At 37.5% G+C, this 13367-nt stretch overlaps 1 protein-coding gene across 8 annotated transcripts in view; it reads right to left on the bottom strand.

Moving 5' to 3' along the window:
• The window catches only part of LOC136831506 (serine/threonine-protein phosphatase 4 regulatory subunit 1-like), a 424185-nt gene that overhangs the window by 133395 nt on the left and 277423 nt on the right, over nucleotides 1-13367 (bottom strand). The window contains exon 2 of one of the 8 annotated variants that reach the window (XM_067092046.1): nucleotides 7683-7733. The exons of the other annotated variants lie outside the window; for them this stretch is intronic. The gene's annotated coding sequence lies outside the window, so the exon portion shown is untranslated. The remainder of the gene's footprint in view (nucleotides 1-7682; nucleotides 7734-13367) is intronic. 8 annotated transcript variants of the gene reach the window in all.

Genomic DNA, 13367 nt, shown 5'->3' with positions numbered 1-13367 from the left:
ATAATGTACTGAAATGCAGGGAGAACAGCATTAGGGTAGTAATGCACTGCATCTTCGCTAAAACTTTTGAAGTTCCAATTGCATGAGAGGTCGCTTCTTGTTCCATCGTCGTCGATGAGATTCAATCGGCTGAAGAGTAACAGGAGGCAAACGTGACACAGCTGAGCACTCGTCCAGGAATGCGAAAAATAAGGAGATTGCTGAATCTTTCGTAACAGAAGAATGACAACACAAATTCACACAATGAGAAAATAATATTCATGCCCAGGATGGGACTGCAATCAATGGTTCACACAAACACACATATGTATGTATGAATGCATTATACATATAAATACATATACACATTTATATATATATATATATATATATATACATACAGAGAGAGAGAGAGAGAGAGAGAGAGAGAGAGAGAGAGAGAGAGAGAGAGAGAGAGAGAGAGAGAGAGAGAGAGAGAGAGAGAAAAATGATCGCAATTTTTGAATATCCCAAGTTGGCTTCCTTCACGTCAAGATAAAATAAAACTCGAAGAGAGCAATTTTAAATTTTCAAAGAGTAATTTTCCTTCCCAAAAAATGGTAACAGTCTAGTCAAAAACCCAATATATGGGGAAAAAAGGAGTGGGCGCGAGACAGGTAAATTTCAGAAAACAGCAGAGCAACTAGAAGCCCGGAGAAAACGAACGATCAGTCCCACAACTGACTGACTGATGATCGGACAGGCCAGGAAAACAGGAGAAGGAAGAGGGTTCTAAAGCCTTGAAGTTTGGGGGATAGAATCCACAGTTCTGCCTTAAAAAAAATAACTTTCTAAACTGAACTGAGACATCGACCTACTCTAGCCTGATTCTCCTAAATGAAATGCACGACCTCCATATGGGAAAAATCCTCCTTAAAAATCATGCAGTAAATAACGGCCACGGGATTACCTTGAAATTGTATTGACATCGACCGCTTAGTTTAAAAGTGAAGAGTGAGAAAACCTCAAGTCGCTACACGTAACAAACCAGTTTAGTGTGTTTTGATTAAAACTCAGGAGTTTACTGTATGCAACCTTATTCCCTTTGCTTGTAAGAATGAGCACTGCGTTTTGTTAAAAGTACGACTTTCACAGATCACCTGTCACCTCGATTAAGCCATCAATATCCCATCAACAAACGTGGATTCTCAGAATGAGGTATGATTTTCTTTATCACGCCGAAGCCACAAGGAGCTAATGAAATTCTTACTTCTAAAACCTGAGGCAAAGTAAAACTTACCAATGAAAGGATGAAAACCAACTATTGACAACTGGAACCAGGAAGAATTATAAGCAAAGCCAAGAACTGGGTTGTGGCCTAAATACACGTGACAAAATTCGCTATATCGAACTTCTTATCTAGTAACTGCACGTTTTCTTGTTCAACCTCGACTTTAGCAATAATACAATTAGGAATATTTGCCCTGATAAGGCGCACTGACGACTGTGAATACGGCATGACTTATGGACAAGATTTCATCCTTTTCAAACAGTCTAACCTTTCTGATTACCGGGGCGTCTGAACAAAACACATCATATAGATACGCTACGTATATTTTCACCTTATTCCCTCATTTTACCTAACTTCAGGCCTCCTTCACATCTCGGCATTGGATTGCTTATCATGGCGGTCTTAGCGCACACATAGCCTACATCTACTGGAATATGGTTGCCAACTCCTACTACTTGTAAGAAACTTCTTGGAATCTGTTCAATTCAAACAGAGGCAGAGCCTATCTTCGAAGCCTCGCAATGCCAAGGGAAAAGGACCGTGCACCAAGCCCCCATCAATAGCTCTTATGACCTCCTAAGGTCACAACGGAGTACAGTCGTTAACTGCCCGTCAAAGAAATTTGGCGCCCGAATACAGTTCTAAGCGGGAAGGCTGATGGGACGGGCAGAGTAATGTTCTTCACACAGCCTAAGGCACGAAGAAATAATAGAGAACAAAATCTAGGAAGAACAACCAAAACTTCAATGATAATAGAACGAAAAGTCCATCTCCACACAAGAATTCGACTACAGAAAGCTGTTTCTATTATTTATTATTATTATTCCACGACAATTTACATAGAAGCGTGAACTCCAATAATCACTGACAACCTCGAAACTTAGTAACTATTATGCAACTCGATGATGAGATCAAAATTAATAAAGAAAAAAGGAAGTCGTTGCATTCAGGACGTCACATTTGCAACAAGCACCAACGCACATTTCAACCTGGCTGAAAGACCCGATTAACTGTTGTAAAGGAAAGCCGACAGAAACGGCAACGGAATATTACCACCTAACCCCGTTGCAACAAGAAGTTGGGAGGCAAATTTTCCTACTTGTTGCTTAAGTAGAAGTTCAGCCTGAATATGTGCAATTACTAGATCGGAAGTTCGACGACGTATTGTATAATGCATAATGAATTACGTCTTATATACAACTCAGTTTACGCCTTGTGTTGCATAGAAACATGAAGAAATGAGGGATCTAAATGTCTCCTTGGCTAAGATTAGGCTGGTAGAATAGAATACAGAATTTAGGCCACAGGCCAAGCGCTGGGAACTATGACGTCACTCAGCGCTGAAACTGAAATTGACAGTAAAAAGGTTTAAAAGGTGTAACAGGGGAAAAACCTCAAAAAAGGTGTACCAGGAGGAAAACCTCATGGCTGCACTGTGAGTGGAAAGTAAGAAGAAAGAATGAGATTATGAACGGAGGTACAGTAATAGGAATGAAAAAGGTTTGCAGCTAGGGGACGAAGGGACGCTGCAAAGATCCTTACTTAAGTAATGCCTACAGTGCACAGCATGAGGTGCACCTGACGGCACTATACCCCGCTACGGGATTGGCTATGATTAGGGTTCGATGGTACAGAATAGCCTAGGTGAGTGACAAGGGGACATCCTTGCCCAATAAGGGGAAAGGGCACAAAAAAGTGAAAATGAATGAAGGAATACTCGCTGACACTTAACATGTTACCACAACATCAGCGCAAATGGTTGTGGACAAAAAAACAAACGCAGCAACGTCATGAAAACTGTTTTGCAATGCCATAATAATCAACAAGGTCATCCGGAGACGCTGACGAAATTCTGATGAGACAAGACACACTCTCGTCCTTATAATGATTAACGGCGTTTGCGGTTACACGCACCTGCCTGTACTCATGCTTGCGATTTCCAATTTCCAAACACTTTCCTACGCCGTTTTCACATTCATGGGTAACATAAATAGACACGAATACCGAGGATTCTTCACATAAGACACATTACCCTATCAAATCCATAATAAGAATATCAGCTTGGTGGGCTAATCTACTTTCGTTTTAGAAAATAATATAAATTCTTCGGTAACTGACAGTCATTCATTTTGAATTAATAAACCACGCATGAAATCATACGCGCCGCGAGAAGACGGACTAACGGAGCAATAAAATGTTTACCCTTGAAATATGCACGCACGCATGCACGCACAGCACACCCGAGACCGAGGTCGGTCAGCAGAGTCATTCGATACAGCGCTATGACTCTCGAGTACAAAGTCTATTTCCGAAAGTTCTTTGATGATATTAATCCCATTCAACGAAAGATAGATTCCATTCACTGAAAGACACACAAGCAAAAAGTAAATAAATAATTAAATAAATAAAAAATAAAGAAATAACATAAAATAAAATAAGTGAACAGATGGAAAGCGCGATCCGAGAAAGGAATAATACGATCAGAAAGGAGGGTCTACCAGTAACAAAACACTTATCCTTTACGTACTTCACATTCTCCTTCCTTCCTCCACCATCAACTTCACAAACTCACACACACACACACACACACACACACTCTCTCTCTCTCTCTCTCTCTCTCTCTCTCTCTCTCTCTCTCCCTTCCTCCACCTCCTCCTCCTCCTCCGAATGGCTTGGCTGGGAGCTGTTGCTCCTACGCGCTTGCATTCCCTCACCTGTTGACAGAAGGTCTTTCGATGACATCTATAATCTCTCTCTCTCTCTCTCTCTCTCTCTCTCTCTCTCTCTCTCTCTCTCTCTCTCGCAACCATTAGCGGTGCATTACTCACTCACCACCCCCCCCCCCTTTTAAAATCCAAAGAAAATACTACATGCATCCAGCTTCTCGCTTAGCTAGACGAATTGGGCATTTCAACAGGGGGAAGAAAAAGGAGAAAAAGGAATAAAAAAAAAAAAAGTTAGGAAAACCGTCTCTCATCAGCGCCATCCTTCTTCTCGAAATGCTTTGCAGCTTATGATTTGACCAAGGAGAGCTCTCGTAGGAACTCGGAACACGCCTCTCACGAGAGCTCTTTGAGAAGTTTCCAACGCCCCCACCTTTCTCTGGGAACTACCTCTCTCTCTCTCTCTCTCTCTCTCTCTCTCTCTCTCTCTCTCTCTCTCTCTCTCTCTCTCTCACACACACACACACGAGGCAGATTTAGTGAACCATTCAATGCTATGTTAGTCTGAGATAAATACACAAAATCCGAACAGTAAATTGCTTTCATGGTAAAAAGACCTAATTGGTCCACACAGTTGTCAAAATTATGAATGGGAATGAAAAGATCAAATATCACAATGGTGCAGAGGCTACTATTTCCACACAGAATCTATGTAAATCACAAACTTGTAAAGATTCTGTATGAATCACAAACTTGTACGGAATCAGTGTGAATCACAAACCTGTAGAGAATCTGTGTAAATCCCAAACTTGTACAGAATGTGTAAATAACAAACTTGTAAAGAATATGTAAATCACAAACTTGTACAGCATCTATGTAAATCACAAACTTGTACAGAATTGTAAATTACAAACTTGTACAGCATCTGTGTAAATCACAAACTTGTAAAGCACCGATGAGAAAATCACCAACGCGTCTCTACAAAAACGGGATTCCAGTCATGAAAAAAAAAAAAACCTGTAAAATGGAAACCAAGCAGAAATTCTTTCATCAAAAGATTTACAGAAGCTCGCTTGCCTAACACGCCCACGCCGGTCGTCGGTGGGTGGTTTTACGCAATGTCAGCTATTTTTGCTCAAGCAACTGATCACGGTTCAGCTAGAATGCATTGGGACTTCCTTTCTGCACAGCTTTCTTTTTTTAATGGGAAGAGTGACATGACAGGACAACTCGACTTCCTACGAAAGCTCGTCGTACAATTAATCAAGCTTGAAAGAGGGAAGTCTCTCATCACGGGAGGTAAATTCCGAGGTTTGGACAGATGACTCACCGATGAAATGAATACGCAGGGAACGGAATTATAATCAGTAAGCAGCCTGATGACAGACCCGGGACGAGATAAAGGACTCATAACGGCATGACGTCACCTGCTTACACAGCGATAAATGACAGGGCAGAGTATCATCACAGGTTTCCACTGCCCACATCTGTCTCCAAGTAGCGAGTTCCTCGCAAGCAAGAAATAAAGCTGTGAAGACAGCATCACAGCAACAAGGGTATGAGACAAGATTTAACATACCCTGAACACTGTTACTATGACTGACGATTCCGTGTCATGCGCATTACAAAGGTTCTGACAAAGTCCTTGATAATTTCATTTGTACTACGAAATCTAAAACTCCTGTCCACAATTCGTCTTCCAGACGCAGAGAATAAAAAGCAAGTTCTCCACGATTACATTTCGTTCCTCCTGAGCGGCTCCAAATAATCCGGTACATTCACACACAAAAGGAAATAAGCAGCCCTGGTTTCCTGCAATTTCCTTCCGAACATAAAACATCGCTGAACACTGAACGCGTAGCGGGAACAAAGTTCTACAAAATGTGAACCTTGGAAGACGTGCAGCGGGAACTAAGTTCTATAAGCAATGTGGGCAATGTTCGTGCGTCAAGAACAAAGTTCTAAAACAAGGGAACAAGGGAGGCGATGTGAGAACCTGTGGACATTGTTCGTCCGTCAAGAATAAAGTCCTTAAACGAAGGAGCAAGTACAACAGAATTGTGGACATCGGACGTGCAGCGGAAACCAAGTTCTACAGCATTGTTGGCAGTGTTCGTGCGTCAAGATCAAAGTTCTATAACACACAAAAAAAAAGGGGGGGGGACAAGGAGGCGATGTGAGAACCAAGTTCAGTAGAATAGGGACATCAGACGTGCAGCGGGAACCAAGTTCTACATCACTGTGGTTAATGTTCATGCGTCAAAAAACAACTTTTTAAAAAAAGGAACAAGGGATGTAATATGCGAACCAAGTTCAAAATAGAATAGTGGACATCAGACGTGCAGCGGGAACCAAGTTCTACAGCAATGTGGGCGATCTTCGTGAGTCAAGAACAAAGTTCTAAAACAAGGGAACAAAGGAGGCGCTGTGAGAATCGAGTACAAGCAGACATCGGACGCGCAGCGGGAACCAAGCCCTATTAGTTCGTGCATCAAGAACAAAGTTCTAAAAAACAAGGGAGGGGACACAGGGTGTGATACGAGAACCAAGTTCAATAGAATAGTGATGGGAGTGTAGCGGGTACAAAGTCCTATAGAATAGTAAACAACGGGCATGAACAATGAACAAACGTTTAGCGATAAAAAGACCATGGGCGTGAAGATGGAGCAATGCTCTGAACAACGAGGACCACGGACATCAAAAGAACAAAATTTCTAAGAAGAACATCATCCTTCAGTTTTAAGGGCCTTGCTGGGAACCTGAGAAACACCATACATGATAAAATAAAAAATCCAACAATTGTTTTATTAAAAACGGTGAATAATTACGAACTAGCAAATTAACTAAGCGGTTTAAGAATAACAAGTGCCATAGGAAATATGAGGTTTGGAGTGTCATTCCCTTAGTATACACATCATATGTGAAAATAAGATGTCTAATGTCGCCTGACACAGGCATACAGAAAATGGCAGAAAACTGAACCTTCCCATACAAATAAGGTCCGATTTTTGGTATGCAAAATTAAGAAAACAGAACAGAATACAGAATTTAGGACAAAGGCCAAGCGCTGGGACCTATGAGGTCATTCAGCGCTGAAGCTGAAATTGGCAGTAAAAAGGGCTGAAAGATTTAACAAGGGCAAAACCTGACAGTTGCCCTTTGAATCAATTGTTAGGAGAGGGTGGAGAGAAAGAAAGGTTGTAAACATAGGTACAGGTGAGAGAGAGAGAGAGAGAGAGAGAGAGAGAGAGAGAGAGAGAGAGAGAGAGAGAGAGAGAGAGAGAGAGAGAGAGAGAGATCCGGAATACACCGAACTTCAGCTCTCACAGTAAGTGATGGAAAAAAAAAAAAAAAAAAATTGCCGCCGACAAAGAATAACCGGTAAAAATGAGCTTCAAATGATACATTTACAGACCCTCGGTTCTTAACATACTAAGAATGAATTTAAGAATGACTCCCCCAAATGGAAAACCTGTCAGCCGTCATTATTTTCTAGAGGAAAAGGAAATCGGTCATTTCAGTGACTCGGTACCGCTAGTTATAATTGACCTTGACAATTGTATTTTTTTTTTCTTTTTTCCCCGGGGGAGGGGGGTTGTGTGTGTGTGTGTATTTTCTACGAGAACTTCCATTGCCAAAATGCCTCTTGGGATCATGTATTTTTTTTTTTTTTATTTAAACCCGTTTGAGCGGTAATCAGCAGATTTCATTCAGATACATTAAATTTTAAGAGAAATAGCCAAAACCCCCTTTCCACTTGGGAATATTACCTGATCCGATGCTCCACACACCAGCCCTATGGATTTCTTCATAAACCTTACCTGCAAAGAAAAATAATGCACATAAGTATTTAAAAAAAAAAAATTTTCTAGTTCTTCCAAAATACTTTAAAATGTTTTCAGTTTTTCCAAATTACCTTATAATGTTTTCATTCTTCCAAAATACTTTAAAATGTTGTAAGTTCTTCCAAAATACTTTAAAATGTTGTCAGTTCTTCCAAAATACTTTAAATTGTTTTCAGTTCTTCCAAAATTCTGTAGAATTAGCTATAGCCACGTTCATTTCTATAGTATTTACTCAAATGCATTTAACATATTATGACCACAACGGCTAAGCAATTTCACACCAAAAAATAGGTTTATTTGTTCTATATATCACCTCAGGACAGACATTCATTTAATAATTAGTAACAAAGTGGCTTCAACATTAGGATTGGACAGAGATGATACCGAGAATTGTCTACGTACAGCTTGACAGTTCTTCAGGCATCAGCCGACTGGAATCTTACCCTGGGAATGAAATCTTACCCTGGGAAATATGAGAAAATAAGAGGTATACCAAATCTGAGCGCTGTAGCCATTTGATCTTGGAACACATAAAAAAATCTATTATCAACATCAAGACTATTACTACTTTCAATTCTTCCCCTCCTGATACTTATAGCTAAATACTATCGTTCTCTAACTGCTACTATCGCTGCTGCTACTACGAATAGATAAGACAGTGGAAATGCAAATGAACAAATGCTGCCTCTTTAGCAAACTCGAATTTACTAGGACTTGGCACCATGGAAGGGGTGGGTACCATTCCAAATTCATTGTAAGCCATAGAAATAGGTGCTTAGTTTAACTGAAAAAGTCGGGAAGAGTCGCAACATGAGATTTGATCTCCGGTATCACTGGAATTCTCGTCAACAGATGAAATGGTGCTTTGCATGACTGCATGTCTCAAGAATTCGTACAACAAGCAAGCAGTACCTTATATGCAAGCATTGGGAAGCAAAAAATGTAAGTGGTAACAGACACATGAAAAAAACGAGCAACTTGGCTCAATGAAGTCAATGGGAAACGAGAGAGAGAGAGAGAGAGAGAGAGAGAGAGAGAGAGAGAGAGAGAGAGAGAGAGAGAGAGAGAGAGAGAGAGAACAACGGACATAAAAAGTCCGTGAAAGATGACCAAATTTTCGCAACGTCTATAACCTACGGTTTTACGGTATAGGGTAATTTACAGGAACTAAAGAACTGTATTATTGTTCTTAAGAAGCAAGTAAAAAATGCGCCGACGTTTCTTCGGCGCAATCGAATTTTCTGTACACACACCAAAAATGGATCTATCTTTAGGTGGTCTCGATACAATGCCGTATGAACCGCGGCCCGTTGGTGGCCTATCCTATATTGTTGCCAAAAGCACAATTATGGCTAACTTTAACCTTAAATAAAATAAAAACTACGGAGGCTAGAGGACTGCATTTTGGTATGTTTGATGACTGGAGGGTGGATGATCAACATATCAATTTGCAGCCCTCTAGCCTAAGTAGTTTTCAAGATATGAAGGCGGACAGAAAAAAATGCGGACGGACAGACAAAGCCGGCACAATAGTTTTCTTTTACAGAAAACTAAAATCAGAAAGAATTTCCAAATGAATGAATTGCAAGGAGTGGGAGATTACGTAAAAGAAGCCAGGATCGGAAATGAAAAGTCTGACAACCGTGAACTCGCAACGTATTCATCAGATGCAACAGAATACGAACATGATTATCAAAGTAACAGAATTACGGCTGGCCGAATTGCAACAAAGCAAACCTGTAATTGGCCATTGTGGTTTAAACATCATTCAAAAGTGAATATCTTGAACACCGACGATTTTCCTTCACAAGCACAGATCGGGTTAATTTTATCCGTAACTTTCCTAAAAAAAAAAATTATTAGAACTCTTTCCATTGCACAGATTCATGCTATTTAAAGCGACATCTACACTGAAAAGACATGATTTTAATACTTTTCGCACGGGAGGTTAAATTTAACTAAATATAACATTTAATAGGAAAAGAAACACTGAATATCCTCAAAGCAGAAGATAGAAATAATTTCAATTAACACCAAATAGAAGATAGAAATACATTGTTCACGTGTTGATGTCTCTGTCACTAGTCAATTAGTCGTAATACCATTAAAACTGCCAAATCACGAATAAGTATCCTTGAATGTATGAATGAGTTTCTATTAATAAATTTTCACAACAATGAATAACCATTCACGAATATATTTTTACACTAGAATAAGACCTTCCACAACAAAGGTTTTACACTGAAGATTCACGAACACGTTTTTACAATATTTTACCTAACGGGTAACCTTCCAAAAATAAGGTTTTAAAATGATGTATAACGCTTCCATAAAAATGTTTTTCAACTGATGTAAAAAAGAAAAAAAAATACGAATAAGTGAGTTTAAGCTGACATACTTTAAGCTTTTGCGAATAACTTCTTACAATGACGAATAAGCTTAAGTAATGTTTGGACACTGATTCACATGCTTCCAAAATTACGATTTTACTCTGACAAGTAAGTTACACTGATAAATTTCTACATTGACAAATAAATTGTTACTTTAAAGAATAACGTTCCATTAATAAGTTTTAAATATTAAGAGTGACTTTCCATGAATAAGTTTTAAAATTAAAGAATGACCTATGAATAAGTTTTAAAATTAAAAGAAATTCATAAAGTTTAAATATAAGAATGTCCTTCCATGAATGAGTTTGAAATTTAAAGAATGACCTTCCATGAATATAATTTTTAAATTTAAAGACTGACCTTCCATGAATAAATTTTAGAATTAAACAATGACCTATGACTAAGTTTTAAAATTAAACAATGAACTATTAATAAGTTTTAAAATTAATAAAGAATGATCTTCCATAAATACATCTTATATTTAAAGAATGACTTTCCATGAATAAGTTTTTAAAATTAAAAAGAATGACCATTATGAATAAATTTTCACGTTTATGAGACTTCATGAATTTTTACATTAATGAATGAGCTTCATTGAAAAATGTTTTACATTAAAAAATAACCTTCCACAAGTAAATTTTTATACTACGCATAACCTTCCACATATACGTTTTTATACTACGAATAACCTTCCACAAATTAGTTTTAATACGGCGAATAACATTCCAAAAATAAGTTTTCATACTACGAATAACCTTCCACAAATAAGTTTTTATGCTATGAATAACCTTCCATAAATAAGTTTTTGTACTACGAATAACATTCCACAAATTTTTTTGTACTACGAATAGCCTTCCACAAACTAGTTTTTATACTACGAATAACCTTCCACAAACTAGTTTTTATACTACGAATGACCTACCACAAATAATTTTTACACTGAATAACCTTCAAAACAAATTTCTATGAATAACCTTCCACAAATAAGTTTTTACACTATCAAATACACTTATCTAAACAAATTTTTAAAGTGATGGGTTTTTATATTAAAGAAAAATCTTTCACTAATCAGCTTCCACAAAGATTTTACACCAGAGGAATAAGCTTCAAAGGCTAAAATTTTACACTGACAAATAGGCATCCCGAATATGTTTATTTTCATTTTTTTTACAGTGACAAATGAGCTTACCTAAATCATTTTTTACCCTGACCATGTTTCCAAGAAAGATTTACTGGAATGAATAAGTTCCATGAATAAGGTTTTACATTAGTGAATGAGCTTTCGTGAATAATTTCAATATTAATGAACTTCCATAAAAAAAAGTCTCTACATTAACGGATGAGCTGTAATAAATTGATTTTTTACATTATTGGATTACATAAGATTTATATTTAACAATATAAATACTTAACTGATTAAGTATTTGTGTTGTCGAACAAACTTCCGAATAAGCTGTACACTAACGTATAAGTTGTCACAGCTTACACTGGCAAATATATTCAAACTGATAAATAAGCTTACAAGATTATTTTTCAGCTTACACTGGCAAATATATTCAAATTGATAAATAAGCTTACAAGATTTTTTTTACACTGACGAGTAACCGTAATAAATTTTTACAATAAAGAGTTTCTATGAATAACTTTGTCTTTACAAAATCAAGCTGTCTTTGAGTTATATCAAAAAGGCAAAATCAAGTTAGAGAGGAATTAAAGAGAAAGGCTCATAGGCTAAAACGAGTTTAAAACAACTATGTAGCATAACTGTGTAGGAATAACTATGCCACAAAAAGAGAGCGAAAACAATAAAACGCAACAAAAGAGAACTTGTTGCATTATTTGTAGAAAACTTGTTGTCTTTACGAAAATCATTCGAAGGTTTACTTCAACGAAAGAGCTTCTATGAACAATTCTGTCTCTACGAAAATCATTAGAAATTTTTACGCAAATTGCTAAGCGTTCACGAATAAATCTGGCATTAATGTACGGGCTCTTTCCATGAACAGATGTTTGTATTAGTAAAAAGGATACTCTGACACCCCCGAACGTAGAAGTATCACGCCCCCCTCAAGGCCTGCAGCGCCCCTAAGCCGATTTCGCGTCACCTCATCTAAACAACCAAAAGATGCACCGGGTTGAACTTCAATCTGCCGAAAGCTCCTTTTCATCGATTCCTCTCTGGGCTTTGAAAATACCTTCCGATGACTTTTAGTTTTTTTTTTTTTTTATTCTCTGGAGATATGCAGTCTTTGAAGAAGACAAACACACCTTCTTCTTCTTCTTCTTCTCATGCCTTTATTGTTTCTATTTGGTCATGGCTAGAGCTAGGCATAGGATTGGGGCAACTAACCGTTTATAATTTCGCACCTTCAAGATTTAACTGGTATTGGGACTGCTACATCAGCTGACAGCGCGCGCGCGCACACACACACTACTATATATATACACACACACACACACACACACACACACACACACACACACACACACACACACATATATATATATATATATATATATATATATATATATATATGCACACGTTAATAACTCACTGGAATGGTGAAAATGAAAGGCCACGTACCATGCGTTTGCTTGTATTACGTAAGCGTTTTCGGGGTACAAAGTAAAATGAAGAAATAATCCGTAAAAGAAACTTTACAAAACAACAGATTGAGGCCACTAACAAGCAGAGCATCATCATTGTATGTGTATATGTACTGTATGTATGCGTGTATATATGTATGTATATATGTATGTATATATGTATGTATGTATGTATGTATGTGTGTATATATATATATATATATATATATATATATATATATATATATATATATATATATATATATATATATATATATATATATATATATATATATATATATATATATACATACACACGTTTTCGTTTGCGGAACATATATTTGCAAGCGCCCAGATGCGGTAAAGAAGTTATAAAGGCGGGTTTATTATCCATGTTCTAAAGTTTAATAAACAATGTTTTGATGCATATGAATGTTTACAACTATATATCCAAAAAAAATTCGAAATGTGTATAACAATAAGGATACTGGAATGTTATAACAATAAGGATACTGGAATGTTATCACAATCTTAATCTTCTAAATAAACCTTCTTCAACATTCCAGCCAGGTAGAGGCAGCAGATATGACGTCTTATTCCAAGTTACCTTGAAAAATGTACCGCTTGGGACGTT

This window comes from Macrobrachium rosenbergii, chromosome 48, assembly GCF_040412425.1.
Source record: "Macrobrachium rosenbergii isolate ZJJX-2024 chromosome 48, ASM4041242v1, whole genome shotgun sequence".
In the NCBI taxonomy this organism is placed as follows: Eukaryota; Metazoa; Arthropoda; class Malacostraca; order Decapoda; family Palaemonidae; genus Macrobrachium; species Macrobrachium rosenbergii.
The sequence above is the reverse complement of the archived record's forward strand: the minus strand, read 5'-3'. Positions and strand labels throughout refer to the sequence as shown.